Source organism: Brassica napus, unplaced genomic scaffold (assembly GCF_020379485.1).
Source record: "Brassica napus cultivar Da-Ae unplaced genomic scaffold, Da-Ae ScsIHWf_1967;HRSCAF=2615, whole genome shotgun sequence".
Taxonomy (NCBI): domain Eukaryota; kingdom Viridiplantae; phylum Streptophyta; class Magnoliopsida; order Brassicales; family Brassicaceae; genus Brassica; species Brassica napus.
This window is the reverse complement of record NW_026015382.1, coordinates 25,533-31,915: the sequence shown is the minus strand read 5'-3', so window position 1 is coordinate 31,915 and position 6,383 is coordinate 25,533.

Here is a 6,383-nt window from a genome sequence, read left to right as displayed (position 1 = left end):
GTCCATGTGTGTCCGTCAGCACACACAGGACGTCCGTGGCTGTCCATCAGTACACATATCAGCACGCTGGTCCTTGGACTCAGCACACTGGCCCTTCCCGTGGACTGTTTTGGTGAATTTGGCCCACGTGGGCTGTCTGTTCAGTACACACAGGACGTCTGTGGGTGTCCGCCAGCACACACAGGACGTCCGACGCTGTCTGCCAGCACACACAGGACGTCCGTGGCTGTCTGTGTGTGTCCGTGTGTGCCCGTCAGCACACACAGGACGTCTGTGGCTGTCCATCAGTACACATGTCAGCACGTTGGTCCTTGGACTCAGCACGCTGGCCCTTCCCAAGGACTGTTCGGGTGATTTTGGCCCACGTGGGCTGTCTGTTCAGTACACACAGGACGTCCGTGGGTGTCTGCCAATACACACAAGACGTCAGTGGCTGTCTGGGGCTGTCCGTCAGCACACACAGGACGTCTATCGCTGTCCGTATGTGTCGGTGTGTGTCCGTCAGCACACACAGGACGTCTGTGGCTGTCCAGCAGTACACATATCAGCACGTTGCTCCTTGGACTCAGCACGCTGACCCTTCCCGTGGACTGTTCGGGTTATTTTGGCCCACGTGGGCTGTCTGTTCAGTACACACAGGACGTCCGTGGGTGTCCGTCAGCACACACACGACGTCCGTGTGTGTCCGTCAGCACACACAGGACATCCGTGGCTGTTTGTGTGTGTCCGTGTGTGTCAGTCAGCACACACAGGACGTCAGTGGCTGTCCATCAGTACACATATCAGCACGTTGGTCCTTGGACTCAGCACGCTGGCCCTTCCCGTGGACTGTCTGGGTGATTTTGGGCGGGCTGTCTGTTCAGTACACACATGACGTCCGTGGGTGTCTGCCAGCACACACAAGACGTCAGCGGCTGTCCGTCAGCACACACATGACGTCTGTCGCTGTCCGTATGTGTCCATGTGTGTCCGTCAGCACACACAGGACGTCCGTGGCTGTCCATCAGTACACATATCAGCACGCTGGTCCTTGGACTCAGCATGCTGGCCTTTCCCGTGGACTGTTCTGGTGATTTTGGCCAACCTGGGCTGTCTGTTCAGTACACACAGGACGTCCGTGGGTGTCCGTCAGCACACACAGGACGTCCGTGGGTGTCCATCAGCAAACACAAGACTTATGTGGCTGTCTGTGTGTGTCCGTGTGTGTCCGTGTGTGTCCATCAGCACACACAGGGTATCCATGGCTGTCCATCAGTACACATATCAGCACGTTGCTCCTTGGACTCAGCATGCTGACCCTTCCCGTGGACTGTTCGGGTTATTTTGGCCCACGTGGGCTGTCTGTTCAGTACACACAGGACGTCCGTGGGTGTCCGTCAGCACACACACGACGTCCGTGTGTGGCCGTCAGCACACACAGGACATCCGTGGCTGTTTGTGTGTGTCCGTGTGTGTCCGTCAGCACACACAGGACGTCAGTGGCTGTCCATCAGTACACATATCAGCACGTTGGTCCTTGGACTCAGCACGCTGGCCCTTCCCGTGGACTGTTTGGGTGATTTTGGGCGGGCTGTCTGTTCAGTACACACAGGACGTCCGTGGGTGTATGCCAGCACACACAAGACGTCAGCGGCTGTCTGGGGCTGTCCGTCAGCACACACATGACGTCTGTCGCTGTCCGTATGTGTCCATGTGTGTCCGTCAGCACACACAGGACGTCCGTGGCTGTCCATCAGTACACATATCAGCACGCTGGTCCTTGGACTCAGCACGCTGGCCTTTCCCGTGGACTGTTCTGGTGATTTTGGCCAACCTGGGCTGTCTGTTCAGTACACACAGGACGTCCGTGGGTGTCCGTCAGCACACACAGGACGTCCGTGGGTGTCCATCAGCACACATAAGACTTATGTGGCTGTGTGTGTGTGTCCGTGTGTGTCCGTGTGTGTCCATCAGCACACATAGGACATCCATGGCTGTCCATCAGTACACATATCAGTACGTTGGTCCTTGGACTCAGCACGCTGACCCTTCCCGTGGACTGTTCGGGTTATTTTGGCCCACGTGGGCTGTCTGTTCAGTACACACAGGACGTCCGTGGGTGTCCGTCAGCACACACACGACGTCCGTGTGTGTCCGTCAGCACACACAGGACGTTTGTGGCTGTCCGTGTGTGTTCGTGTGTGTCCGTCAGCACACATAGGACGTCTATGGCTGTCCATCAGTACACATTTCAGCACGTTGGTCCTTGGACTCAGCACGTTGACCCTTCCCGTGGACTGTTCAGGTTATTTTGGCCCACGTGGGCTGTCTTTTCAGTACACACAGGACGTCCATGGGTGTCCGTCAGCAAACACACGACGTCTGTGTGTGTCCGTCAGCACACACAGTGATAGAACCAAAATATGAATCACTCTTTCGGTATGGTTGATATGAACTCAGATCCGAGAGGATTGAGAACTGATGGATCGAGGGGTGATACTAAGGGTTGCTACCAGACTTCGATCGTTGCCGTATGTGACGCACCGGTCCAACAAAAGAAGGATCGAAACTTGGAGATAACCTCACCAAGAAACTAAGAAGTGTTCTAAACAAAAAACAATGAGAGAAACTCATAAAAAGGGAAAAACAATCTGTCTATTTCGTGGCTCTAAGGCCTTATTTATAGGATTACAAGTTGTAGAAATCCAAAGAAGAATGTGCTAAAAACAAGACATAGAAACTAGAAATGAAGACTTTGACTAAAGACCGAAATTAATGATTTTTGTTGAATTCTTTTTCTCATGCACGACCAAGACTTCCTTGCTGACTCCCTCTTGGTATTCTTGATGAGAATGTGCTTTAAATGGACTGAGGAAAGGACTGGTCGGATTTGGAAAGAAACAATCCCATAGTGAACTTTTGATGAACTTTTCTTTGGGCTGAAAAGGACCATTTCGCCCAGCAGCTGAACCAGCTCCGTCTTCAGTGTTACTTAGCTCATTCAGCTCCAAGCTAGTGTCATTTAGCTCACTCAGCTCATCCAGCTCCAGAGTAGTGTCACTTAGCTCACTCAGCTCATCTAGCTCCAAGTAAGTGTCACCTCGTCCAGCTCGTCCAAAGTGGATTCTAGCTCGACCATATGTCTTCAAATGTGAAGTTGGACGGGAAAGACAAGCCCCAGTATGGTCAGATCGGTCATCTGGCCATGGTTCCAGCCAAAGCTCCTTTCCGGACGTATGTGGGACTGTCCAGTACACTGCACAGTCAGTCTGTCCGGTACGGTGAAAAATGTGAACCTCGGTTGAAATGTTCAGAACGTTCTGATCTCCAGGCTGGTTCGGCTCCATGTACTGATCCGTGTTGACCACGGTGTATCATTCCCTCCTTCTTCAAAAGGATTTGTCCTCAAATCCAAAGTACCTATATCAAAAAACGATGAATCAGATACAAAGGAATTAAAATTCATGGAAAATTCAGGGAATGAAAAATATGGACAGAAACTTCCTTGGAGTTTTGAAGTCATTTTCATCAAGGAATTCCAAGTACTTTGGCGTCCATTGGTGCTTGCTCTCCTTAGAAACTGATCATGCTTATCCTGTTTATTCAAAGCAACTAGAGAAACCACATCAAATCTGGTAAAGGAATAATCAAAGGGTTTCTCTATCCTTAAGACACCAAAAACAGGATCCAAGCACTTAGGATAATCATCAAGGACGTGGGCAAGCATTAAGCAAGTAAACTGGTTGCGAAAAATTGATTTATCAATCTCAAAATCAGGCCAATGTGAGAAACTGTTATGGAAAGAAAGAGACAATGCCAAATTTGAAAAATTATCATCATGAACGAAATCAAAAGAATTCTTTGGCCTAAGCAATTTTAGTTCATGCTCTTTCCTACACCAAATCTCTTTCAAAGCACAGCTCAATGAAATCAATTCATGAAAAGGTTTGAGCAAAACGTTTTTCAACCAAGTAAGAATATGTTTTCTCTTTGAAATTCTCGGTTTCAAAACATTTTCATGAAGAGTAGAGGAAATCAACTCATGATCCTTAGAGTGCTTTTGTTTTGGACAGGAAGTTGACTGAGGAAACATATTTGGGTCATGGAGGATCATCAGCTCCAATTGTTTTTCATGTGGTGAACACTTTGCTGCCTCTTTTGTTGGGTTTTCTTTCAAATCATAAAAATGAAAGGAAGGAAGAAAACATTCAAGCTCCATGGGCACGTCAATGGTAACATGCTTCCTGTCATGAAACTTAGAAGTTTTAGAAATACCTCTGGTTTGTTGGCTGAATGAAGGAGGCAGTGCTGTCTTTGGTCTGGCCGGTTTTGGTGGATGGATCATAACTTCCAGATACCATGGCCATTCCTTCTGATTTCGGTCTTTCTGAGAAGCTGGGAGATCCATCTGGAACCCTGTGATCGGTTTTGGCTCAGGCCGCTTCTTTATGGGGCATGAATATCCTTTAGAAATCTGGTACTCGCGGATAGACGGACTGAAGAACCTCTGGTTTGGAAAATTCATAACTTCTTTATCCGGGAAGATTTTCATGCGATTCCAATCCTCAGTGAATCCTTGATGAGTTGGCGTTCGAGTAAAATTTGATTCAAGACAAAAGACTTTCAGACTGTTGAGATATCCCTCTTGGACTGAACCTCTGTCGCTGGCACCAAGGTAGCCGGTTTGAACAACAAAGCTTCTCCAAATCTGAGGTTGTTGGGCACGGCAAATGCTTTCATTCAGAGGCTGAACCTGTCTTTCCTGGATACTCAAAACAAACACTGAAAGACCAGGATCAAATGTGCAAGAGAGATACTTGTTCAAATCAAAAATTAAGATATCATTTCCAAGAACAAGTAGCACACTTTTCAGCCTGTCAAGATGAAAATCGAAGTAGACATTACAGACAAGAATCTTATCAAGATATGCAACAACATTAATCTTTTCCAAAACGTGCATATCATTATCAACATCTGAACACACAAGCTTAAGTTCAGATTGAGAAACAACTATCAAAGACTCAAGACATTTTTCAAAGAATGTGTTGTAGACCAATATATCATCAACACTCAAATCAACAAAATTCTCACAAGATGATCTCAGAAAATTCCAAGTTTTATCATTTTCAAAACTCAAGAGATCAGGCTGCAAAACAGAATCACATAAATCAAGTTCACAAAAACCAGTTTCAGTTTCAAGTGAATTCTGTTCCAGCATCTTTTTAATTAAGAAATCGTCCAAGTCAAGAGAAGATGCAAACAAATCATCAGTGATCAGTCTATGCCTAGAAGAGTTCAGATCAAAGCTATTTTCTTTGAAAACAAACGAATCAAAAGATTTTGTAGCACAAAAATCAGTTTGTTTCAAATCAAGCTCAAGATACTTTTCAAAATGATCAAAAACTTTGCTTTGTTCCAGGGACTGATCAAAGCTCAAAATAATTTCAGAACTGATGCCAAGGTCAGTTTGAAAACGTTGTTGATCAAGAAATTTATCAGGTTCAAAGATTTTAAAAGAATTAATCATGTTTCCAAAATCAGATTTTGAAAAACAATTTTCTTTTATCTTATCAAAACCAAAACGAATCACATCAAAAGAACTGATCTTATCAAACATGTCAGGCAGAGAAATAACTAATTCAGATTTCTCACAGTGCTCTTTAAGATCAGGAAACAAAGGGGCAGGAGATGAAGGAGCAGTGGTTGTGCCGGAATCAAAGCAAAGATGGCTCTCCATAAAGGTGGATATGATGCTAGTTTCTTCTTCATCAAAGACTGGATCAGGTTCGTCCTCCACATCAAAGATAGGTTATGGGACTTCATCCAAAGATATCCAAGTGTCAAGACATGGGCACTGATGTGGAATATCCAGTGGCTCTTCCTCAAAAACCTGTTGAGACAAAACAAGGCTACTCGGATGCTCCGGTTGCAAAACAGTTAGTTCTACATTAGCCTGTTCATTATCATTTATAAACTCAGATTCAAGATAAGGAAGATCACAACTTTCTTCACAAGACATCAAACTTTCAATTGGTTCTTCATCAGTTTCATCAAATATAGGTGAAGAATCTGAAAAATCTTTAAATTCTTCAAAACAGTTTTCAGATTCACCTTGGGTTTTATTACTGATGGAAAAGGATGGCTCAGCTACTGGGGCACATGTGGATGTGCTCTTCTTTTGGCTCTTGCTGACGTCCTTGAGGGCTTTGTCCACACCCTTCACAAAGTTATCACAAAATTGTTGGACATCAAACTGAAGCAATCGCCTTCTTGGATCAGATTCACCTTTGGATGTATTGACATGCTCTTTGGTCCACCTGTTTGGTTTTTCCTGCACACTAACACACTCATCAAAATAATTCAAAGAAGATTTAAATGAAGATTGAGAGGCTGATGGTCGTGGG